Source organism: Magnolia sinica, chromosome 13 (genome assembly GCF_029962835.1).
Source record: "Magnolia sinica isolate HGM2019 chromosome 13, MsV1, whole genome shotgun sequence".
Taxonomy (NCBI): Eukaryota; Viridiplantae; Streptophyta; class Magnoliopsida; order Magnoliales; family Magnoliaceae; genus Magnolia; species Magnolia sinica.
Window position 1 is genome coordinate 14,805,543 of NC_080585.1, and position 9,459 is coordinate 14,815,001.

Here is a 9,459-nt window from a genome sequence, read left to right on the forward strand (position 1 = left end):
CAGATAGAGATCGAGTTTTATGCAAAATAAAAGCTTGCCTGGAAGTTTTGATACGACCCTTTTTTAAAAGAGGTTCAAAATTTCAAACAACCCTTAAAAGAACAAAAAGAAGAATGAAAGTTGTTGGAATAAGTGACTGAAAAGCTCTTAAAACTGACTAGGAAATATTCTCTCTTTTTTTCTTTTTCGTTTTTTACTTTAGAGGTCTATTATTAGATGGATGCTCGCCCATTTCTAGCATCTCCAATTGTGCACGTTGCAGTAAGTTAGGGCCACACGGAGCCTTAATATGGTGGGCACACAACATGGGTCATTGCCCATAAATCATAGTTATCTGATCTCATGTTACAATTTTAATTATATTGTGGTCTTACTCGATCCATAGGCACGCATGTTAATTTTGTATGTTGGATGTTTGATATGCAATGAAATATTATCCCCTAATAGGAAATTTAAAATTATAGATTTAAGTTTCATTTTCCTACATATCTCTATTAGATATTATTAAGTTTTAAAAAAATTAAAAACTCAAATTCTATGGTTAAGATTATTTGAATTAAAGCTAAAGAAAATTGAAAAATGTTGCCATCAATCCTCTAAACTAAGAGATCTCTCTCCAATCTATCTTAGATAAATAAATGTGATGAGAATGAAACTTCAGACCAGAAGAAGTCAAGGGAATGCACAAGAGCCCTGTAAGGATAGATCCCTACATGTAAAACTAGTGACATAGGAGGGAGAGATGACGGATCTCTCTCTACTTCTCTCTCTTGTCTCTCACTAGGTGATGTCAAGGGGGCTTGGTTCCAAAGTTCTCTCATAATCTTCTCCCTCTAAAATAGAATTTTACAATGAGGAATTAAATTTGTATTGGAGACACTGATTATGATGCTCTACGACACTGCATGTTGACTGAGTTTCTTTAATCTGGTGCAGAGAAGTTCCATCTTCGGTTTGACCGGTGTCCCAGTCGGTTCGACTGAATTAGGGTTGATTTTTTAATTGCACGTTGTCCACTTTTGTACGTTTTTTATTCGACCGAGGGTTTGTGAATTGGTTCATTTCAGTCTAATCGAATGTCTCAGGGTCCAACTGACTGAATGCGTAAGTACATTTTTTTTATTTCCTAATCTTGTACGGAAGTATATATATACTTTGTTAATTGCGCTTAGGGTTAAAATGTGAAAGCCAACTCGGAAGTTTTAGATCTTATCACAAATTCTCAAGAGTTTTGAAAGAAAGCTAGGATTTTCTACTATAAGTTGTTACATCTCTTGTGACCTTCATTTAATTATATTAGATTGATCATTGCTTTGGGCCATGGTTTTTTCTGCATGAGTTTTTCACATAAAATTTCATGTGTTGTATATGTTTTGCTTAGAATTTTCTCTCTATTACTTGTTTACTTTGACCTGAGGTCGCTTTTATGCCCAACACTGAAGACCTTAGCATGCACTACTATATTAAAAGTTTGTGATTCTACTTTAATTGTATACTCAATTTGATCAAATCCCTTTATTAACCATGGCCACCATTTTTAGCCAGCAATCTATGTAAGCCTAAGGTAAAGATCATCATATCTTAACCATTGGATGTGATCAAGCCCATTTAAAAGAAATCAACAGTTAAAGATAAAATTCATTAATCTCAATCATTGTTTATTAGTGCCTACTTATCATTGATTGTTTTGCTTATGAATTTAAAGATCACTTTTGCTCTTGTGATAAATGAGATAAGGAAAGACTTTTAGTTTGATTCCTTGTCCACAAAGAAAATATACGTATCAGGTGGAGTTTCTTCGATAAACTTGTGCCTTTTGAGTTGAAGGGAGATTAGATTAAGAAGGTTTCTCCTCTATAAATGTCATACTTCCAACATAAGTTATTAGATTTTGTCGATACATTCCTTCCCTAAAAGTAGGAGATAATGTACCTAAGGTCGAGCCATAGGATTTGCAACCCAATAATTACAATTGTTGACCAAAAATGATATATTAATCCAAATTCATTTTAAGAGGAATCCATTTTAGCTTCTAAACTAACATAGTGCTTTTAATTAATTAGTAAAATAAATAAAAAATGGTTGATCCGAGATTCTTGAAATCGAAAAACCATATCTTCCACATACAATGTTAGCCATTGCTCATTTTATGCTCAATCACCCATGATTTTCGGTAGTCAGTAATTTCTTATGCTATGTGTTCACAACCCCAAGTGTAGGATCGCAATATAGTAATAATCTCGATAAGACTAAGGTCGAATCCATATGGACTGATCTTGTACGTTTCTGAAATTAAGTAGAAGTAGAACTAGAAAAAGATGTAAAACTAATTCTGAAGTGATTGAAAGAGTAATTATGAATTAAGTAATTAAAACTAAGAATTTAAAGGTGGGAACTAGGGTGTCAAGGATCCACTTGTAGTGATCAGAGAGCCCTCTTGCTTAATTCAAGTAACACAATTAGAATTGGAGTCATATCCTATGCAATTAGAAAATATATCAATAAAACCAAATCTGAACTTCCATTGACCTAATTCTCAACGAATGAGAACTCTAATAATTAATAGGGATTTCATCATCAAACCATGCCAAGGAGATAATGGCAAACAACAGGATTTACCAATCCTATAATCTTTAACGCAGAAGAATAGTGAAGATTATGAAGGATTCCATCACCCTACCATGCCCAAGGGAGGATGATGAACAACAGAACTTACTAATTTCACAATCTTAAATCAAGAAAAGAAGATACTCAAAGCTATTGCAAATCTACTGTAATTTGAGTCATAATAAACCATTAAAAACTGAAAGTATTCCTTAAGTATCAAATTAAAATTCATAGAGTTTAATATAAACATGAATCAAAGTAATAGAAACATCTCATCATGCTACAAGCTTCACCTTTTATCCCTAACTAAGAAGTTTAGCCAACCATAAACATGATTGGACCAAAGTCTCTTAAAAAAAACATAAAAATAACTAAGGAAAAAGAAGAAAAACTCTTGGCAACGGCTTTTCCACCCTTTTGCTCCACTCCTTAAACCCTAAAAGATGCCTAGGAACATCTTAGGTAGTCCTATTTATAGTTGTGGAACTCCAACTTTCCCTCCTAGTTGGAAAACTCAAGAAATCGTCTCAAATTTACGCAGTTTGCTAAAATAGACTTCACTCTGCGTAGTTTTTCAAAATAGACTTCACTCTGCGCAATTTCACAAAATGACCTAAAGTTTCAGAATATGTTTTTTCATGACAATTTTAAGATTCATTTTCTTCACTTCAAATCTTTAATTCTCTTCATTCCTCACTTGGTTTTCTTGGATCTTTGGCATATGAATTCTTCAATCTTGGTCTCCTAAGATCCATCCATTGCCTTGGTGATTCTTGAGCATCAAATTTATGCTTTTAACACCCTTTTCAATCCAAACTCTTAAATTTACCTTGCAACACAAACATGAGTAAAATAGAACATTAAGCATTATCATGTTCATAAAACCATGATATAAATGGGGGATAATATACAATATTTAACCCTCAACACTATGGCTTATGGGTAAGGTGGCCAACCAAATCAAAGGTTCTAATTACCCTAGCAATTTCCAAGAGACCAGGTAATTAACCCTGGGCTGATTTTATGGATCCAAACTATTGATCTTATAAATAGTATGTACAATGGGGACCCCAAAAAATTTCCAAACTGGAGGTCCTTAATCCATTGATTAATGTTCTAGAAAATAATAAGGAGTTAAGAGAAAAGATAACAACGGTCTAAAAAGTTAAGAGTTGATGGCTAGATCTTTTAATAGGCTAGAGTTTTGGTGGTCCTTTATGTTATGTGGATCTCATAATATCAATGATCTGGATTAACAAACCTTGGGCTCCATCTGTAAGAAGTTGGTGCCCGATGGCACTATTCACATCTTAATGGACCAGGACTCTAGTTCCTCTTCTTATTTTGTGGTAAAATTGCAATACACAGGCAAGGTCGATACAATTTGGTTTCAATCTGTAAGAGTAGGTACATGGTTTTATTGGGGGACTGCGGAAGCACATAGAGATGAATCAAGCAAAGTAATTCAAATGCAACAACCAAGTCCAATTACAAATACTCTGAATTTAACGTGGAAAAATTCCTTTTGAGAAAAAATCACCGTTCTAAGCAAAGTAATGCACTATGAAAGCAGAAATTACAAAAGATAGAAAGAATACCTAATTCGAACAATCCTATAATCTCTCTTTATAAGTCTTTGAAAACTCTATGAATGAATTAGAAAGCTCCGAGATACATTATAATCCCGATTACACGTATATTTATAGTCTCCAGGAGAATCACAATCGGAATAGGAAACAAATCCCATAGATACACAACTCTCCGTGACTCTGTGTGATAGTTCGATGGTACATTCGATGGGACTTCAATGGTATTGATAGACTATCAATAGCATCGAACACATTCGTTGTCATCAAACTAAACACCAAAACGTTCAAGCGATAAATCATAAATTTTTCAGATTTTTACAATGTTACCTCAATAGGGCTTCGACATCATCGAATAACCTTCGATGGCATCGAACCTCACTTGATGGCATTGAACAGGACACCCTAAGTGTCCAGTAATCAACATAGGAAATTTCAAAAAAAAAAAAAATGGCATCGAGCAGGACTTCGATAGCATCAAAATTTGCTCGATAGCATCGAACTGTCATCGACAAATATGTTGATTTACAAATTTAATACATCAATCTACAGGTTCAATGAACCATACCATTTATACAACGGAACTCACCATGGCTATGCACCAAAAATCCCCTAATTATGATAATTGAACTTTTTATCAATTGAATATTAACCATTGCTCAATTTCTTTCTTTGCCATCTTGGTTGACCACCTATTAAAGGGTTAGGATTCTTCAAATCAGGATTACTTTAGACCACTTATTAAAGGTTCTGGATTCTTCCAATTGGGGATTATTTTACAACCCCTATTAAAGGGTTAGGATTCTTCCAATCAGGATTGTTTTAGTCACGTGTGACATCTAAAGTGAGGCCCACAATGTCAATTGTTTAGACAATACAACCGTCTGGCAAAACAGATACGAATATCATAGCCGTCCAATATGTGGCCATATCAATTGGTTGTGGACCGTTGTATACTTTGTCTTAACTACTGTCTATTTTTTCGGGGCATTGTCCATCCACTGTTTGGATCACAAGGTAGCAGACCCTACAATACTAATGCATATCTTGGGTCGACATCATGTAAAGTGTGTTGATTTCTTCCAGCTGGGGCCATGATTCTGTGATCCAGACCGCTGATTTGAAGTTCCCTTGTCATCGTTTGGACCGTCCACTAGAAATCTCCCACACTGGAATTTCTTAGCCGTCCATCTCTTGCCTTTTTACCCGTTGAGTGTGGACAGTTGCTGTTGATCCTTAACTGTCACTTGGAAGTTGCAAACCACGGATTACTTCCTTATAGAAAATCTGACGGTGCATCCATCCATGGTGTGACACCGAGCAACATCACCACAAGTATTGTGGTACCATCTTTCCCGTTCAGGACATCCGCACCTCACCATGACGATCCCCATCTATAAAATCAGCTGACCCACTCACTCGGTGGGCCACTCCTGTGTGTTCATTCAGACCGTCCATTGTCCATTGATTCCGAAAATGTGTCTCATCTGATGATCATTAGTGCAACGGCCTAATTTTTGTTTCAAGTGATCTTCATGGTAGGGTCCACTGCTTCAATGTTATTGTTACCTATGTATTTCAAAAGTTCCATTTTAGCAGGGAAAGATGGTACGGCACTAAATTTATTGTGTACCGTCATGCACTAGATCTACCAGATGGAATTGAACGATAATAAAAGTCGCAGCAAATCCACATCTTACTAAGAAATAACGGGGCTGATTAGGTGAGTCCGTTGCAACTTGCAACAGCTTGGTGGGTGAATCTATGAATGTGGGGCCCAAATCGATATATGTGTTATATATCCACGCCGTCCATCCATTTTTTCTAGTTCATTTTAGGGCATCGGCCCAAAAATAAAGTTGATCCAAATCTCAAGTGAACTACACAGGAAACAGTTGTGAATGACTACTACAAACTTTTTGTGGGTCACAAAAGTTTCGGAAATAAAGTTGATCCAAATCTCAAGTGAACTACACAGGAAACAGTTGTGAATGACTACTACAAACTTTTTGTGGGTCACAAAAGTTTCGGATTATGCTGATATTTGTGTTTTCCCTTCATCCAGGTCTGTGTGACCTTACCAACATGTTGGATGGAAAATAAACATGACAATGGACCCTAGGAATTTTTTAATGGTAGGGTCCACCTGTTATTTTTATCCATCATACTCTACAATGAGCTAGTAAAATGGATGGGCAGCATGTAGACTCACCTACTATGCTATTACCAGGACTCAGCTAATCCGCTCCCGAGAAAATAGAAAGAGAGTTTGACGCAGGGATGAACGTGATGAGGATAACTACTCCGAATCCACAGAGCTTCTCTGGACTCCTCACAGAGATTTTTTGAATCCACGAGGAAAGAAAGCAGAAAATTGAAATAAATTCTAAGAAATTCGAATTTGATTAATTGATTAATAAAAACGAGTTCACAACACTTTAAATAGGGGTACCAAGCAATGGGAAAGAAATCAGAATCAAACTACAACTCAAACTCCTAGAAGTTGCGACTTACTATAAATAGTAAACTTACTATTTATATAGACGGTCATGATGTCTACTAGTGTGCAAGGTTTTCGGCCAAAAATAGTAAGTGTCCTATTTGGCTTCACCAAACTGTTCTCCTAATTATTCTAAGCTCTTTTCAAGTTGGGGGCAACTCCTAAAGCCCAACGGATGAAGAGTTATAATCAAACTAAAACTTACTATTTATAGTAAAAACGAAATTAAAACAGGGAAACAACCATCGATCTAGGGGTTTTTCGCAATTCCGGGCTTCACAACCCGGTAGGTTGGTTGGCTAAAGTAGCTCGTTCTACCCCAAAATCATATATTTTACGTCAGGTAACTCATTCCGGATTGCGAGATACGCCCGATCTAAGGTCCGACGGTCCGGATCACTTCTGTCGTCGACCGGGCCTTTTCTGATCCATCTTGGCCATGAAACTGTCCGTGACCCACTCTACATCAGGGTTGCTTGTGGTGGGATATCCCTGCCCCAGGAAGTGGCCTAATCTCTGTGGGGCCACCAAAAGTACACATATCCAAAGCTCAAGTGGACCACACCGCAGAAAACAATGGGGGATTGAATGCCCACCTAGGATTTTGGGACATGTGGGTTACCTTTTTATGTATGGGCAATTCAAAGTGAGGCCTATCATATCAACCGTTCGGATCATTGAACCGTGGCACCCATTCTTGTAGAAGGTTTCGATGTTAAACATTGCATCCCTCTTCTCTATCCAGTGTGGTCTATTATAGTTTCAGGTAAGACTGATTTTTGAGCTCACATCATAAAAATGAGTTGTTCCAGGTGATGGATGATGTGGATGCCACACACATCATGGTGGGCCCTATAATTTTTCTTGCATGGAGACCATCCGTGAACATGTGTGAGAGTCTTTTATTTGCTTTCTGAAAGAACGTGTCTTTTCCCTTGCCCAGGTTATAGGTCTTTTTTGTATTCTTTAGATTGCATGTCCCGTTGAAAAAAACAAGTCCTCTTGCAAGCCTTCCAAAAATTTAATATGCAAAAGAATTCCTTCGATGCTAACTTTTCAAAAAGAGAAATCACTTTTTACTCTAACGGAGTGTGATAGATGATATGCAAGCAATATTTTATCATATGGGTCTTAACTATCTAAAATATATAATTTAAAATAAAATTGCCCAAAGCATTGAGTCTCAATTTAGATATAATATGGACAAAAAGTTACTATTATTTTATTTTATTATATGGCTGTCAGATTGGTGGACATTGAAGGAATGTTTACTAATGAGAATGCTCCAAATGTCATGTTTCAATTTATACGATTTTGAAGTACTTTTATAACAAAGTCTGGTGTGGAGCCCAAGAATGAAATTAACTCCCCTTTTCAAATTTGGTGACGTCCTGGATGAGGCCCATATAACCAAAAGATCTATGGGACTAGGCGGATATTTATGTTTTTTCATTCATTTTAATGTTAATTACCTTTTGAATGGGTTGGATGGCATATAAACATTACAGTAGGCTTCAAGATTTGATCATCCGAATTGTTTTTTTTTTTTTTTATGTGGCTTAATTTAGTTCTAGATTCACTTCATTTTTGAGCTCATGTCTTAACACGAGGTTGTAAAACTGATAAACAAAGTGAATGTCATGTGGAAATTATGGTGGCTTGTGTAGAGCTTTTGGTTGAACCTACCGAAATTCAGTCGGCCAATCTCTCTTCCTCTTGCATGTTGATCCAATAATTATAAGATAAAGCCTGAAAAAAGAGAGATTTTAGGATACAGTTATTACTTGTTAATGGAAGGATGTCTAATTAGATGAGTGATATAATAATAATAATAATAATAATAATAATAAAATAGGAAAACCCTAAATCTTTCATGGTAGAGCAACTATGATATACAGATTCAATGTCATAAAAATACTCAAGTGGACAGCGTACATTAAGTAGGATAAGCCTTACATCCACATGTATAAACATAAATGCCTCTCACAAGTGAGGCTAGTCTATTGGACAAAAACACAAAATAAAAATAAATAAATAAATAAAAATCTTAAATCCATCATTTAGAGGGCTAAAAAACATGAATTTTAAAAGAGAAAAGAACAGTTACGCTAACAAAGCCAAACGGGCCTAAGAAGAATTGTACTCCCTCGGCAGCTCAACTGCACTTTTTCATTAAAAATAATAATAATAATAATAATAATAATAATAATAAAATAATAATAATAATAAATTATTTTACATACGCACCTGCCACACACCAACTCATATCATGGGGATTTCACAACCCATGGGTTTCAAACCCAAGACCTTGTGTTGAAACTCCTTAGAGTCTACCACTCAGGCAAGGATTCGAACCCAGCTCAATTGCACTTGATTAGTGTACTCACCCACACATGGTAATGCAATGCACACGTGTAAGATTGGAGCGGCTTTTACCTGGCCCCACTGAGTTGTTGCGATATAAGACAGGCGTGATCTTGGGATTCCCTCCTCGTGTGGAGGTGGGACCCACACATGTGAGTTAAGTAATCTTTTTTACCATATTTGTGGGGGCATTTTCATAAAGAAGAGAAAAATATCTTCTTTTTCTCTGAAAAAAAGTTTTTGCAACATTTTGAGAAAAAGAAAAATATGAGAAAGAATAAGAGAGAATGAACTTTGTAAAAGAAAATCGAGAGTCTTTTACGGCCCAAATCTTTATGTTCAGATTCGAGAGACTTCATCCACAATGTTGCCGATTTCTTCGATTATCTTCTCTAAGAATTA